Source organism: Macaca fascicularis, chromosome 1 (assembly GCF_037993035.2).
Source record: "Macaca fascicularis isolate 582-1 chromosome 1, T2T-MFA8v1.1".
Taxonomy (NCBI): Eukaryota; Metazoa; Chordata; class Mammalia; order Primates; family Cercopithecidae; genus Macaca; species Macaca fascicularis.
This window is the reverse complement of record NC_088375.1, coordinates 96523064-96539427: the sequence shown is the minus strand read 5'-3', so window position 1 is coordinate 96539427 and position 16364 is coordinate 96523064.

The window sequence follows — 16364 nt, the reverse complement described above, 5'->3', positions numbered from 1 at the left end:
CAAATATCACTTTGCCAATTCCACAAGAACTGTCTTAGCGAAAGGCTTCTTGAGGGGAAAGCTGTAACTCTGTGAGACGATTTCACAGAACACAAAGAAGTTTCTCAGAAAGCTTCTTTCTCTTTGTTATCGGAGGATATTTCCTTTGGCCCTATAGTCTTCAAAGGGATCCGAAATATCTGTTCTCAGATTCCACAGAAATAAGGCTAGCAAAGAGATCCACGAAATACAGATGTAACTCTGTGAGATGAATTAACAGAACACTAAGCAGTTTCTCAAAAAGCTCCTTTCCAGATTTCATCTGAGGATATTTCCTTTTTCACCATAGCCCTCTATGGGCTTCCAAATATCACTTTGCCAATTCCACAAGAACTGTCTTAGCGAAAGGCTTCTTGAGGGAAAGCTGTAACTCTGTGAGATGATTTCACAGAACACGAAGAACTTTCTCAGAAAGCTTCTTTCTCTTTGTTATCGGACGATATTTCCTTTGGCCCTATAGTCTTCAAAGGGATCCGAAATATCTGTTCTCAGATTCCACAGAAATAAGGCTAGCAAAGAGATCCACGAAATACCGATGTAACTCTGTGAGATGAATTAACAGAACACTAAGTAGTTTCTCAGAAAGCTTCTTTCCAGATTTCATCTGAGGATATTTCCTTTTTCACCATAGCCCTCTATGGGCTTCCAAATATCACTTTGCCAATTCCACAAGAACTGTCTTAGCGAAAGGCTTCTTGAGGGGAAAGCTGTAACTCTGTGAGATGATTTCACAGAACACAAAGAAGTTTCTCAGAAAGCTTCTTTCTCTTTGTTATCGGAGGATATTTCCTTTGGCCCTATAGTCTTCAAAGGGATCCGAAATATCTGTTCTCAGATACCACAGAAATAAGGCTAGCAAAGAGATCCACGAAATACAGATGTAACTCTGTGAGATGAATTAACAGAACACTAAGCAGTTTCTCAGAAAGCTTCTTTCCAGATTTCATCTGAGGATATTTCCTTTTTCACCATAGCCCTCTATGGGCTTCCAAATATCACTTTGCCAATTCCACAAGAACTGTCTTAGCGAAAGGCTTCTTGAGGGGAAAGCTGTAACTCTGTGAGATGATTTCACAGAACACAAAGAAGTTTCTCAGAAAGCTTCTTTCTCTTTGTTATCAGAGGATAGTTCCTTTGGCCCTATAGTCTTCAAAGGGATCCGAAATATCTGTTCTCAGATTCCACAGAAATAAGGCTAGCAAAGAGATCCACGAAATACAGATGTAACTCTGTGAGTGGAAGTCACACATCACAGAGCAGTTTCTCAAAAAGCTTCTTTCCAGATTTCATCTGAGGATATTTCCTTTTTCACCATAGCCCTCTATGGGCTTCCAAATATCACTTTGCCAATTCCACAAGAACTGTCTTAGCGAAAGGCTTCTTGAGGGGAAAGCTGTAACTCTGTGAGATGATTTCACAGAACACAAAGAAGTTTCTCAGACAGCTTCTTTCTCTTTGTTATCGGAGGATATTTCCTTTGGCCCTATAGTCTTCAAAGGGATCGGAAATATCTGTTCTCAGATTCCACAGAAATAAGGCTAGCAAAGAGATCCACGAAATACAGATATAACTCTTTGAGATGAATTAATAGAACACCAAGCAGATTCTCAGAAAGCTTCTTTCCAGATTTCATCGGAGGATATTTCCTTTTTCACCATAGCCGTCTATGGGCTTCCAAATATCACTTTGCCAATTCCACAAGAACTGTCTTAGCGAAAGGCTTCTTGAGGGGAAAGCTGTAACTCTGTGAGATGATTTCACAGAACACAAAGAAGTTTCTCAGAAAGCTTCTTTCCCTTTGTTATGGGAGGATATTGCCTTTGGCCCTAGAGACTTCAAAGGGATCCGAAATATCTGTTCTCAGATTCCACAGAAATAAGGCTAGCAAAGAGTTGCACGAAATACACATGTAACTCTGTGAGATGAATTAACAGAACACTAAGCAGTTTCTCAGAAAGCTTCTTTCCAGTTTTCATCTGAGGATATTTCCTTTTTCACCATAGCCCTCTATGGGCTTCCAATTATCATTTGCCAATTCCACAAGAACTGACTTAGCGAAAGGCTTCATGAGGAGAAAGCTGTAACTCTGTGAGATGATTTCATAGAACACAAAGAAGTTTCTCAGGAAGCTTCTTTCTCTTTGTTATCGGAGGATATTTCCTTTGGCCCTATAGTCTTCAAAGGGATCCGAAATATCTGTTCTCAGATTCCACAGAAATAAGGCTAGCAAAGAGATCCACGAAATACAGATGTAACTCTGTGAGATGAATTAACAGAACACTAAGCAGTTTCTCAGAAAGCTTCTTTCCAGATTTCATCTGAGGATATTTCCTTTTTCACCATAGCCCTCTATGGGCTTCCAAATATCACTTTGCCAATTCCACAAGAACTGTCTTAGCGAAAGGCTTCTTGAGGGGAAAGCTGTAACTCTGTGAGATGATTTCACAGAACACAAAGAAGTTTCTCAGAAAGCTTCTTTCTCTTTGTTATCGCAGGATATTTCCTTTGGCCCTATAGTCTTCAAAGGGATCCGAAATATCTGTTCTCAGATTCCACAGAAATAAGGCTAGCAAGAGATCCACGAAATACAGATGTAACTCTGTGAGATGGATTAACAGAACACTAAGCAGTTTCTCAGAAAGCTTCTTTCCAGATTTCATCTGAGGATATTTCCTTTTTCACCATAGCCCTCTATGGGCTTCCAAATATCACTTTGCCAATTCCACAAGAACTGTCTTAGCGAAAGGCTCCTTGAGGGGAAAGCTGAAACTCTGTGAGATGATTTCACAGAACACAAAGAAGTTTCTCAGACAGCTTCTTTCTCTTTGTTTTCGGAGGATATTTCCTTTGGCCCTATAGTCTTCAAAGGGATCCGAAATATCTGTTCTCAGATTCCACAGAAATAAGGCTAGCAAAGAGATCCACGAAATACAGATGTAACTCTGTGAGTGGAAGTCACACATCACAGAGCAGTTTCTCAGAAAGCTTCTTTCCAGATTTCATCTGAGGATATTTCCTTTTTCACCATAGCCCTCTATGGGCTTCCAAATATCACTTTTCCAATTCCACAAGAAATGTCTTAGCGAAAGGTTTCTTGAGGGGAAAGCTGTAACTCTGTGAGATGATTTCACAGAACACAAAGAAGTTTCTCAGAAAGCTTCTTTCTCTTTGTTATCGCAGGATATTTACTTTGGCCCTATAGTCTTCAAAGGGATCCGAAATATCTGTTCTCAGATTCCACAGAAATAAGGCTAGCAAAGAGATCCACGAAATACAGATGTAACTCTGTGAGATGAATTAACAGAACACTAAGCAGTTTCTCAGAAAGCTTCTTTCCAGATTTCATCTGAGGATATTTCCTTTTTCACCATAGCCCTCTATGGGATTCCAAATATCACTTTGCCAATTCCACAAGAACTGTCTTAGCGAAAGGCTTCTTGAGGGGAAAGCTGAAACTCTGTGAGATGATTTCACAGAACACAAAGAAGTTTCTCAGACAGCTTCTTTCTCTTTGTTATCGGAGGATATTTCCTTTTGCCCTATAGTCTTCAAAGGGATCCGAAATATCTGTTCTCAGATTCCACAGAAATAAGGCTAGCAAAGAGATCCACGAAACACAGATGTAACTCTGTGAGATGAATTAACAGAACACTAAGCAGTTTCTCAGAAAGCTTCTTTCCAGATTTCATCTGAGGATATTTCCTTTTTCACCATAGCCCTCTATGGGCTTCCAAATATCACTTTGCCAATTCCACAAGAACTGTCTTAGCGAAAGGCTTCTTGAGGGGAAAGCTGTAACTCTGTGAGACGATTTCACAGAACACAAAGAAGTTTCTCAGAAAGCTTCTTTCTCTTTGTTATCGGAGGATATTTCCTTTGGCCCTATAGTCTTCAAAGGGATCCGAAATATCTGTTCTCAGATTCCACAGAAATAAGGCTAGCAAAGAGATCCACGAAATACAGATGTAACTCTGTGAGATGAATTAACAGAACACTAAGCAGTTTCTCAAAAAGCTCCTTTCCAGATTTCATCTGAGGATATTTCCTTTTTCACCATAGCCCTCTATGGGCTTCCAAATATCACTTTGCCAATTCCACAAGAACTGTCTTAGCGAAAGGCTTCTTGAGGGAAAGCTGTAACTCTGTGAGATGATTTCACAGAACACGAAGAACTTTCTCAGAAAGCTTCTTTCTCTTTGTTATCGGACGATATTTCCTTTGGCCCTATAGTCTTCAAAGGGATCCGAAATATCTGTTCTCAGATTCCACAGAAATAAGGCTAGCAAAGAGATCCACGAAATACCGATGTAACTCTGTGAGATGAATTAACAGAACACTAAGTAGTTTCTCAGAAAGCTTCTTTCCAGATTTCATCTGAGGATATTTCCTTTTTCACCATAGCCCTCTATGGGCTTCCAAATATCACTTTGCCAATTCCACAAGAACTGTCTTAGCGAAAGGCTTCTTGAGGGGAAAGCTGTAACTCTGTGAGATGATTTCACAGAACACAAAGAAGTTTCTCAGAAAGCTTCTTTCTCTTTGTTATCGGAGGATATTTCCTTTGGCCCTATAGTCTTCAAAGGGATCCGAAATATCTGTTCTCAGATACCACAGAAATAAGGCTAGCAAAGAGATCCACGAAATACAGATGTAACTCTGTGAGATGAATTAACAGAACACTAAGCAGTTTCTCAGAAAGCTTCTTTCCAGATTTCATCTGAGGATATTTCCTTTTTCACCATAGCCCTCTATGGGCTTCCAAATATCACTTTGCCAATTCCACAAGAACTGTCTTAGCGAAAGGCTTCTTGAGGGGAAAGCTGTAACTCTGTGAGATGATTTCACAGAACACAAAGAAGTTTCTCAGAAAGCTTCTTTCTCTTTGTTATCAGAGGATAGTTCCTTTGGCCCTATAGTCTTCAAAGGGATCCGAAATATCTGTTCTCAGATTCCACAGAAATAAGGCTAGCAAAGAGATCCACGAAATACAGATGTAACTCTGTGAGTGGAAGTCACACATCACAGAGCAGTTTCTCAAAAAGCTTCTTTCCAGATTTCATCTGAGGATATTTCCTTTTTCACCATAGCCCTCTATGGGCTTCCAAATATCACTTTGCCAATTCCACAAGAACTGTCTTAGCGAAAGGCTTCTTGAGGGGAAAGCTGTAACTCTGTGAGATGATTTCACAGAACACAAAGAAGTTTCTCAGACAGCTTCTTTCTCTTTGTTATCGGAGGATATTTCCTTTGGCCCTATAGTCTTCAAAGGGATCGGAAATATCTGTTCTCAGATTCCACAGAAATAAGGCTAGCAAAGAGATCCACGAAATACAGATATAACTCTTTGAGATGAATTAATAGAACACCAAGCAGATTCTCAGAAAGCTTCTTTCCAGATTTCATCGGAGGATATTTCCTTTTTCACCATAGCCGTCTATGGGCTTCCAAATATCACTTTGCCAATTCCACAAGAACTGTCTTAGCGAAAGGCTTCTTGAGGGGAAAGCTGTAACTCTGTGAGATGATTTCACAGAACACAAAGAAGTTTCTCAGAAAGCTTCTTTCCCTTTGTTATGGGAGGATATTGCCTTTGGCCCTAGAGACTTCAAAGGGATCCGAAATATCTGTTCTCAGATTCCACAGAAATAAGGCTAGCAAAGAGTTGCACGAAATACACATGTAACTCTGTGAGATGAATTAACAGAACACTAAGCAGTTTCTCAGAAAGCTTCTTTCCAGTTTTCATCTGAGGATATTTCCTTTTTCACCATAGCCCTCTATGGGCTTCCAATTATCATTTGCCAATTCCACAAGAACTGACTTAGCGAAAGGCTTCATGAGGAGAAAGCTGTAACTCTGTGAGATGATTTCATAGAACACAAAGAAGTTTCTCAGGAAGCTTCTTTCTCTTTGTTATCGGAGGATATTTCCTTTGGCCCTATAGTCTTCAAAGGGATCCGAAATATCTGTTCTCAGATTCCACAGAAATAAGGCTAGCAAAGAGATCCACGAAATACAGACGTAACTCTGTGAGATGAATTAACAGAACACTAAGCAGTTTCTCAGAAAGCTTCTTTCCAGATTTCATCTGAGGATATTTCCTTTTTCACCATAGCCCTCTATGGGCTTCCAAATATCACTTTGCCAATTCCACAAGAACTGTCTTAGCGAAAGGCTTCTTGAGGGGAAAGCTGTAACTCTGTGAGATGATTTCACAGAACACAAAGAAGTTTCTCAGAAAGCTTCTTTCTCTTTGTTATCGGAAGATATTTGCTTTAGCCATATAGTCTTCAAAGGGATCCGAAATATCTGTTCTCAGATTCCACAGAAATAAGGCTAGCAAAGAGATCCACGAAATACAGATGTAACTCTGTGAGATGAATTAACAGAACACTAAGCAGTTTCTCAGAAAGCTTCTTTCCAGATTTCATCTGAGGATATTTCCTTTTTCACCATAGCCCTCTATGGGCTTCCAAATATCACTTTGCCAATTCCACAAGAACTGTCTTAGCGAAAGGCTTCTTGAGGGGAAAGCTGTAACTCTGTGAGATGATTTCACAGAACACAAAGAAGTTTCTCAGAAAGCTTCTTTCTCTTTGTTATCGCAGGATATTTACTTTGGCCCTATAGTCTTCAAAGGGATCCGAAATATCTGTTCTCAGATTCCACAGAAATAAGGCTAGCAAAGAGATCCACAAAACAGAGATGTAACTCTGTGAGATGAATTAACAGAACACTAAGCAGTTTCTCAGAAAGCTTCTTTCCAGATTTCATCTGAGGATATTTCCTTTTTCACCATAGCCCTCTATGGGCTTCCAAATATCACTTTGCCAATTCCACAAGAACTGTCTTAGCGAAAGGCTTCTTGAGGGGAAAGCTGTAACTCTGTGAGATGATTTCACAGAACACAAAGAAGTTTCTAAGAAAGCTTCTTTCTCTTTTTTATCGCAGGATATTTCCTTTGGCCCTATAGTCTTCAAAGGGATCCGAAATATCTGTTCTCAGATTCCACAGAAATAAGGCTAGCAAAGAGATCCACGAAATACCGATGTAACTCTGTCAGATGAATTAACAGAACACTAAGCAGTTTCTCAGAAAACTTCTTTCCAGATTTCATCTGAGGATATTTCCTTTTTCACCATAGCCCTCTATGGGCTTCCAAATATCTCTTTGCCAATTCCACAAGAACTGTCTTAGCGAAAGGCTTCTTGAGGGGAAAGCTGTAACTCTGTGAGATGATTTCACAGAACACAAAGAAGTTTCTCAGAAAGCTTCTTTCTTTTTGTTATCGCAGGATATTTACTTTGGCCCTATAGTCTTCAAAGGGATCCGAAATATCTGTTCTCAGATTCCACAGAAATAAGGCTAGCCAAGAGATCCACAAAACACAGATGTAACTCTGTGAGATGAATTAACAGAACACTAAGCAGTTTCTCAGAAAGCTTCTCTCCAGATTTCATCTGAGGATATTTCCTTTTTCACCATAGCCCTATATGGGCTTCCAAATATCACTTTGCCAATTCCACAAGAACTGTCTTAGCGAAAGGCTTCTTGAGGGGAAAGCTGTAACTCTGTGAGATGATTTCACAGAACACAAAGAAGTTTCTCAGAAAGCTTCTTTCTCTTTGTTATCGGAGGATATTTCCTTTGGCCGTATAGTCTTCAAAGGGATCCGAAATATCTGTTCTCAGATTCCACAGAAATAAGGTTAGCAAGGAGATCCACGAAATACAGATGTAACTCTGTGAGATGAATTAACAGAACACTAAGCAGTTTCTCAGAAAGCTTCTTTCCAGATTTCATCTGAGGATATTTCCTTTTTCACCATAGCCCTCTATGGGCTTCCAAATATCACTTTGCCAATTCCACAAGAACTGTCTTAGCGAAAGGCTTCTTGAGGGGAAAGCTGTAACTCTGTGAGATGATTTCACAGAACACAAAGAAGTTTCTCAGAAAGCTTCTTTCTCTTTGTTATTGGAGGATATTTCCTTTGGCCCTATAGACTTCAAAGGGATCCGAAATATCTGTTCTCAGATTCCACAGAAATAAGGCTAGCAAAGAGTTCCACGAAATACACATGTAACTCTGTGAGATGAATTAACAGAACACTAAGCAGTTTCTCAGAAAGCTTCATCCCAGATTTCATCTGAGGATATTTCCTTTTTCACCATAGCCCTCTATGGGCTTCCAAATATCACTTTGCCAATTCCACAAGAACTGTCTTAGCGAAAGGCTTCTTGAGGGGAAAGCTGTAACTCTGTGAGATGATTTCACGGAACACAAAGAAGTTCCTCAGAAAGCTTCTTTCTCTTTGTTATCGGAGGATATTTCCTTTGGCCCTATAGTCTTCAAAGGGATCCGAAATATCTGTTCTCAGATTCCACAGAAATAAGGCTAGCAAAGAGATCCACGAAATACAGATGTAACTCTGTGACTGGAAGTAACACATCACAGAGCAGTTTCTCAGAAAGCTTCTTTCCAGATTTCATCTGAGGATATTTCCTTTTTCACCATAGCCCTCTATGGGCTTCCAAATATCACTTTGCCAATTCCACAAGAACTGTCTTAGCGAAAGGATTCTTCAGGGGAAAGCTGTAACTCTGTGAGATGATTTCACAGAACACAAAGAAGTTTCTCAGAAAGCTTCTTTCTCTTTGTTATCAGAGGATATTTCCTTTGGCTCTATAGTCTTCAAAGGGATCCGAAATATCTGTTCTCAGATTCCACAGAAAAAAGGCTAGCAAGAGATCCACGAAATACAGATGTAACTCTGTGAGTGAAAGTCACGCATCACAGAGCAGTTTCTCAGAAAGCTTCTTTCCAGATTTCATCTGAGGATATTTCCTTTTTCACCATTGCCCTATATGGGCTTCCAAATATCACTTTGCCAATTCCACAAGAACTGTCTTAGCGAAAGGCTTCTTGAGGGGAAAGCTGTAACTCTGTGAGATGATTTCACAGAACACAAAGAAGTTTCTCAGAAAGCTTCTTTCTCTTTGTTATCGCAGGATATTTACTTTGGCCCTATAGTCTTCAAAGGGATCCGAAATATCTGTTCTCAGATTCCACAGAAATAAGGCTAGCAAAGAGATCCACGAAATACCGATGTAACTCTGTGAGATGAATTAACAGAACACTAAGTAGTTTCTCAGAAAGCTTCTTTCCAGATTTCATCTTTGGATATTTCCTTTTTCAGCAGAGCCCTCTATGGGCTTCCAAATATCACTTTGCCAATTCCACAAGAACTGTCTTAGCGAAAGGCTTCTTGAGGGGAAAGCTGTAACTCTGTGAGATGATTTCACAGAACACAAAGAAGTTTCTCAGAAAGCTTCTTTCTCTTTGTTATCGGAGGATATTTCCTTTGGCCCTATAGTCTTCAAAGGGATCCGAAATATCTGTTCTCAGATTCCACAGAAATAAGGCTAGCAAAGAGATCCACGAAATACAGATGTAACTCTGTGAGATGAATTAACAGAACACTAAGCAGTATCTCAGAAAGCTTCTTTCCAGATTTCATCTGAGGATATTTCCTTTTTCACCATAGCCCTCTATGGGATTCCAAATATCACTTTGCAAATTCCACAAGAACTGTCTTAGCGAAAGGCTTCTTGAGGGGAAAGCTGAAACTCTGTGAGATGATTTCACAGAACACAAAGAAGTTTCTCAGACAGCTTCTTTCTCTTTGTTTTCGGAGGATATTTCCTTTGGCCCTATAGTCTTCAAAGGGATCCGAAATATCTGTTCTCAGACTCCACAGAAATAAGGCTAGCAAAGAGATCCACGAAATACAGATGTAACTCTGTGAGTGGCAGTCACACATCACAGAGCAGTTTCTCAGAAAGCTTCTTTCCAGATTTCATCTGAGGATATTTCCTTTTTCACCCTAGCCCTCTATGGGCTTCCAAATATCACTTTTCCAATTCCACAAGAACTGTCTTAGCGAATGGCTTCTTGAGGGGAAAGCTGTAACTCTGTGAGATGATTTCACAGAACACAAAGAAGTTTCTCAGAAAGCTTCTTTCTCTTTGTTATCGCAGGATATTTACTTTGACCCTATAGTCTTCAAAGGGATCCGAAATATCTGTTCTCAGATTCCACAGAAATAAGGCTAGCAAAGAGATCCACAAAACAGAGATGTAACTCTGTGAGATGAATTAACAGAACACTAAGCAGTTTCTCAGAAAGCTTCTTTCCAGATTTCATCTGAGGATATTTCCTTTTTCACCATAGCCCTCTATGGGCTTCCAAATATCACTTTGCCAATTCCACAAGAACTGTCTTAGCGAAAGGCTTCTTGAGGGGAAAGCTGTAACTCTGTGAGATGATTTCACAGAACACAAAGAAGTTTCTAAGAAAGCTTCTTTCTCTTTGTTATCGCAGGATATTTCCTTTGGCCCTATAGTCTTCAAAGGGATCCGAAATATATGTTCTCAGATTCCACAGAAATAAGGCTAGCAAAGAGATCCACGAAATACCGATGTAACTCTGTCAGATGAATTAACAGAACACTAAGCAGTTTCTCAGAAAACTTCTTTCCAGATTTCATCTGAGGATATTTCCTTTTTCACCATAGCCCTCTATGGGCTTCCAAATATCTCTTTGCCAATTCCACAAGAACTGTCTTAGCGAAAGGCTTCTTGAGGGGAAAGCTGTAACTCTGTGAGATGATTTCACAGAACACAAAGAAGTTTCTCAGAAAGCTTCTTTCTTTTTGTTATCGCAGGATATTTACTTTGGCCCTATAGTCTTCAAAGGGATCCGAAATATCTGTTCTCAGATTCCACAGAAATAAGGCTAGCCAAGAGATCCACAAAACACAGATGTAACTCTGTGAGATGAATTAACAGAACACTAAGCAGTTTCTCAGAAAGCTTCTCTCCAGATTTCATCTGAGGATATTTCCTTTTTCACCATAGCCCTATATGGGCTTCCAAATATCACTTTGCCAATTCCACAAGAACTGTCTTAGCGAAAGGCTTCTTGAGGGGAAAGCTGTAACTCTGTGAGATGATTTCACAGAACACAAAGAAGTTTCTCAGAAAGCTTCTTTCTCTTTGTTATCGGAGGATATTTCCTTTGGCCGTATAGTCTTCAAAGGGATCCGAAATATCTGTTCTCAGATTCCACAGAAATAAGGTTAGCAAGGAGATCCACGAAATACAGATGTAACTCTGTGAGATGAATTAACAGAACACTAAGCAGTTTCTCAGAAAGCTTCTTTCCAGATTTCATCTGAGGATATTTCCTTTTTCACCATAGCCCTCTATGGGCTTCCAAATATCACTTTGCCAATTCCACAAGAACTGTCTTAGCGAAAGGCTTCTTGAGGGGAAAGCTGTAACTCTGTGAGATGATTTCACAGAACACAAAGAAGTTTCTCAGAAAGCTTCTTTCTCTTTGTTATTGGAGGATATTTCCTTTGGCCCTATAGACTTCAAAGGGATCCGAAATATCTGTTCTCAGATTCCACAGAAATAAGGCTAGCAAAGAGTTCCACGAAATACACATGTAACTCTGTGAGATGAATTAACAGAACACTAAGCAGTTTCTCAGAAAGCTTCTTCCCAGATTTCATCTGAGGATATTTCCTTTTTCACCATAGCCCTCTATGGGCTTCCAAATATCACTTTGCCAATTCCACAAGAACTGTCTTAGCGAAAGGCTTCTTGAGGGGAAAGCTGTAACTCTGTGAGATGATTTCACGGAACACAAAGAAGTTCCTCAGAAAGCTTCTTTCTCTTTGTTATCGGAGGATATTTCCTTTGGCCCTATAGTCTTCAAAGGGATCCGAAATATCTGTTCTCAGATTCCACAGAAATAAGGCTAGCAAAGAGATCCACGAAATACAGATGTAACTCTGTGACTGGAAGTAACACATCACAGAGCAGTTTCTCAGAAAGCTTCTTTCCAGATTTCATCTGAGGATATTTTCTTTTTCACCATAGCCCTCTATGGGCTTCCAAATATCACTTTGCCAATTCCACAAGAACTGTCTTAGCGAAAGGATTCTTCAGGGGAAAGCTGTAACTCTGTGAGATGATTTCACAGAACACAAAGAAGTTTCTCAGAAAGCTTCTTTCTCTTTGTTATCAGAGGATATTTCCTTTGGCTCTATAGTCTTCAAAGGGATCCGAAATATCTGTTCTCAGATTCCACAGAAAAAAGGCTAGCAAGAGATCCACGAAATACAGATGTAACTCTGTGAGTGAAAGTCACGCATCACAGAGCAGTTTCTCAGAAAGCTTCTTTCCAGATTTCATCTGAGGATATTTCCTTTTTCACCATTGCCCTATATGGGCTTCCAAATATCACTTTGCCAATTCCACAAGAACTGTCTTAGCGAAAGGCTTCTTGAGGGGAAAGCTGTAACTCTGTGAGATGATTTCACAGAACACAAAGAAGTTTCTCAGAAAGCTTCTTTCTCTTTGTTATCGGAGGATATTTCCTTTGGCCCTATAGTCTTCAAAGGGATCCGAAATATCTGTTCTCAGATTCCACAGAAATAAGGCTAGCAAAGAGATCCACGAAATACAGATGTAACTCTGTGAGATGAATTAACAGAACACTAAGCAGTTTCTCAGAAAGCTTCTTTCCAGATTTCATCTGAGGATATTTCCTTTTTCACCATAGCCCTCTATGGGCTTCCAAATATCACTTTGCCAATTCCACAACAACTGTCTTAGCGAAAGGCTTCTTGAGGGGAAAGCTGTAACTCTGTGAGATGATTTCACAGAACACAAAGAAGTTTCTCAGAAAGCTTCTTTCTCTTTGTTATCAGAGGATATTTCCTTTGGCCCTATAGTCTTCAAAGGGATCCGAAATATCTGTTCTCAGATTCCACAGAAAAAAGGCTAGCAAAGAGATCCACGAAATACAGATGTAACTCTGTGAGTGAAAGTCACGCATCACAGAGCAGTTTCTCAGAAAGCTTCTTTCCAGATTTCATCTGAGGATATTTCCTTTTTCACCATAGCCCTATATTGGCTTCCAAATATCACTTTGCCAATTCCACAAGAACTGTCTTAGCGAAAGGCTTCTTGAGGGGAAAGCTGTAACTCTGTGAGATGATTTCACAGAACACAAAGAAGTTTCTCAGACAGCTTCTTTCTCTTTGTTATCGCAGGATATTTACTTTGGCCCTATAGTCTTCAAAGGGATCCGAAATATCTGTTCTCAGATTCCACAGAAATAAGGCTAGCAAAGAGATCCACGAAATACAGATGTAACTCTGTGAGATGAATTAACAGAACACTAAGTAGTTTCTCAGAAAGCTTCTTTCCAGATTTCATCTGAGGATATTTCCTTTTTCACCATAGCCCTCTATGGGCTTCCAAATATCACTTTGCCAATTCCACAAGAACTGTCTTAGCGAAAGGCTTCTTGAGGGGAAAGCTGTAACTCTGTGAGATGATTTCACAGAACACAAAGAAGTTTCTCAGAAAGCTTCTTTCTCTTTGTTATCGGAGGATATTTCCTTTGGCCCTATAGTCTTCAAAGGGATCCGAAATATCTGTTCTCAGATTCCACAGAAATAAGGCTAGCAAAGAGATCCACGAAATACAGATGTAACTCTGTGAGATGAATTAACAGAACACTAAGCAGTATCTCAGAAAGCTTCTTTCCAGATTTCATCTGAGGATATTTCCTTTTTCACCATAGCCCTCTATGGGATTCCAAATATCACTTTGCAAATTCCACAAGAACTGTCTTAGCGAAAGGCTTCTTGAGGGGAAAGCTGAAACTCTGTGAGATGATTTCACAGAACACAAAGAAGTTTCTCAGACAGCTTCTTTCTCTTTGTTTTCGGAGGATATTTCCTTTGGCCCTATAGTCTTCAAAGGGATCCGAAATATCTGTTCTCAGACTCCACAGAAATAAGGCTAGCAAAGAGATCCACGAAATACAGATGTAACTCTGTGAGTGGCAGTCACACATCACAGAGCAGTTTCTCAGAAAGCTTCTTTCCAGATTTCATCTGAGGATATTTCCTTTTTCACCCTAGCCCTCTATGGGCTTCCAAATATCACTTTTCCAATTCCACAAGAACTGTCTTAGCGAATGGCTTCTTGAGGGGAAAGCTGTAACTCTGTGAGATGATTTCACAGAACACAAAGAAGTTTCTCAGAAAGCTTCTTTCTCTTTGTTATCGCAGGATATTTACTTTGACCCTATAGTCTTCAAAGGGATCCGAAATATCTGTTCTCAGATTCCACAGAAATAAGGCTAGCAAAGAGATCCACGAAATACAGATGTAACTCTGTGAGATGAATTAACAGAACACTAAGCAGTTTCTCAGAAAGCTTCTTTCCAGATTTCATCTGAGGATATTTCCTTTTTCACCATAGCCCTCTATGGGCTTCCAAATATCACTTTGCCAATTCCACAAGAACTGTCTTAGCGAAAGGCTTCTTGAGGGGAAAGCTGTAACTCTGTGAGATGATTTCACAGAAGACAAAGAAGTTTCTCAGAAAGCTTCTTTCTCTTTGTTATCGCAGGATATTTCCTTTGGCCCTATAGTCTTCAAAGGGATCCTAAATATCTGTTCTCAGATTCCACAGAAATAAGGCTAGCAAGAGATCCACGAAATACAGATGTAACTCTGTGAGATGGATTAACAGAACACTAAGCAGTTTCTCAGAAAGCTTCTTTCCAGATTTCATCTGAGGATATTTCCTTTTTCACCATAGCCCTCTATGGGCTTCCAAATATCACTTTGCCAATTCCACAAGAACTGTCTTAGCGAAAGGCTCCTTGAGGGGAAAGCTGAAACTCTGTGAGATGATTTCACAGAACACAAAGAAGTTTCTCAGACAGCTTCTTTCTCTTTGTTTTCGGAGGATATTTCCTTTGGCCCTATAGTCTTCAAAGGGATCCGAAATATCTGTTCTCAGATTCCACAGAAATAAGGCTAGCAAAGAGATCCACGAAATACAGATGTAACTCTGTGAGTGGAAGTCACACATCACAGAGCAGTTTCTCAGAAAGCTTCTTTCCAGATTTCATCTGAGGATATTTCCTTTTTCACCATAGCCCTCTATGGGCTTCCAAATATCACTTTTCCAATTCCACAAGAAATGTCTTAGCGAAAGGTTTCTTGAGGGGAAAGCTGTAACTCTGTGAGATGATTTCACAGAACACAAAGAAGTTTCTCAGAAAGCTTCTTTCTCTTTGTTATCGCAGGATATTTACTTTGGCCCTATAGTCTTCAAAGGGATCCGAAATATCTGTTCTCAGATTCCACAGAAATAAGGCTAGCAAAGAGATCCACGAAATACAGATGTAACTCTGTGAGATGAATTAACAGAACACTAAGCAGTTTCTCAGAAAGCTTCTTTCCAGATTTCATCTGAGGATATTTCCTTTTTCACCATAGCCCTCTATGGGATTCCAAATATCACTTTGCCAATTCCACAAGAACTGTCTTAGCGAAAGGCTTCTTGAGGGGAAAGCTGAAACTCTGTGAGATGATTTCACAGAACACAAAGAAGTTTCTCAGACAGCTTCTTTCTCTTTGTTATCGGAGGATATTTCCTTTGGCCCTATAGTCTTCAAAGGGATCCGAAATATCTGTTCTCAGATTCCACAGAAATAAGGCTAGCAAAGAGATCCACGAAATACAGATGTAACTCTGTGAGATGAATTAACAGAACACTAAGCAGTTTCTCAAAAAGCTCCTTTCCAGATTTCATCTGAGGATATTTCCTTTTTCACTATAGCCCTCTATGGGCTTCCAAATATCACTTTGCCAATTCCACAAGAACTGTCTTAGCGAAAGGCTTCTTGAGGGAAAGCTGTAACTCTGTGAGATGATTTCACAGAACACGAAGAACTTTCTCAGAAAGCTTCTTTCTCTTTGTTATCGGACGATATTTCCTTTGGCCCTATAGTCTTCAAAGGGATCCGAAATATCTGTTCTCAGATTCCACAGAAATAAGGCTAGCAAAGAGATCCACGAAATACCGATGTAACTCTGTGAGATGAATTAACAGAACACTAAGTAGTTTCTCAGAAAGCTTCTTTCCAGATTTCATCTGAGGATATTTCCTTTTTCACCATAGCCCTCTATGGGCTTCCAAATATCACTTTGCCAATTCCACAAGAACTGTCTTAGCGAAAGGCTTCTTGAGGGGAAAGCTGTAACTCTGTGAGATGATTTCACAGAACACAAAGAAGTTTCTCAGAAAGCTTCTTTCTCTTTGTTATCGGAGGATATTTCCTTTGGCCCTATAGTCTTCAAAGGGATCCGAAATATCTGTTCTCAGATACCACAGAAATAAGGCTAGCAAAGAGATCCACGAAATACAGATGTAACTCTGTGAGATGAA